Here is a 696-nt window from a genome sequence, read left to right as displayed (position 1 = left end):
ATGAAGATGCTACCATGGCATTAACATGATGCTTTGGTGATTTTGAGGCTTCTTCAAGTTTAGCCATAGCCTTCTCAAACTTCAAGTTAATGGTATCAATATGAGCACTAAGTTGAGCACCCAATTGAGTAACAGAGTCCACTTCATGCTTTCCTCCTCTAGTAGCCTTGCGGGGTCTACTATCTTGTGAGTTATGGACCGCCATTTCCTCAATATTGCTCCAAGTTTTATTATCGTCAGCTTCAGTGAACATACCATTTGATCCCATGTTGAGAATGTTTCTTGAGTCTTCATAAAGACCATTCCAAAATTGTTGTACCAAGAACCACTCGCTAAGTCCATGATGAGCACATGAGCGACAAATTCCTTTGAATTGCTCCCAAGCTTCATACAAAGATTCTTCATCCCTTTGCTTAAAACCCATAATTTGAGCTCTTAGCATGTTAGTCTTTTCCGGAGGGTAGAATTTTTTGTAGAAAGCTAGAACCAACTTCTTCAAAGAGTCAATTCCAAGAGTAGCCTTATCAAGGCCTTTCAACCATTGTTTTGCGGTGCCGATTAGAGAAAAAGGAAATAAGACCCATCGAATTTGGTCTTGAGTCATACCGGTTTGTGAAATCGCATCACAATAGTCGCAAAAAGTCTCCATGTGTGAGTGAGGGTCTTCACTAGGTATCCCCCCAAATTGGCTTCTTT

The 696-nt window shown here is 40.7% G+C and overlaps 1 non-coding gene across 1 annotated transcript; it reads left to right on the top strand.

Moving 5' to 3' along the window:
- Window positions 1-335: 335 nt before the first annotated feature.
- LOC141619686 (small nucleolar RNA R71) lies at window positions 336-442 on the top strand. The gene has a single exon (XR_012531783.1). It is a non-coding gene; the product is annotated as a small nucleolar RNA R71 (small nucleolar RNA).
- The last annotated feature ends 254 nt before the right edge of the window (window positions 443-696 follow it).

Source organism: Silene latifolia, chromosome 1 (genome assembly GCF_048544455.1).
Source record: "Silene latifolia isolate original U9 population chromosome 1, ASM4854445v1, whole genome shotgun sequence".
NCBI classification, from domain to species: Eukaryota; Viridiplantae; Streptophyta; class Magnoliopsida; order Caryophyllales; family Caryophyllaceae; genus Silene; species Silene latifolia.
Note: the sequence above shows the minus strand (reverse complement) of the source record. Positions and strands in the feature narration are given on the sequence as shown.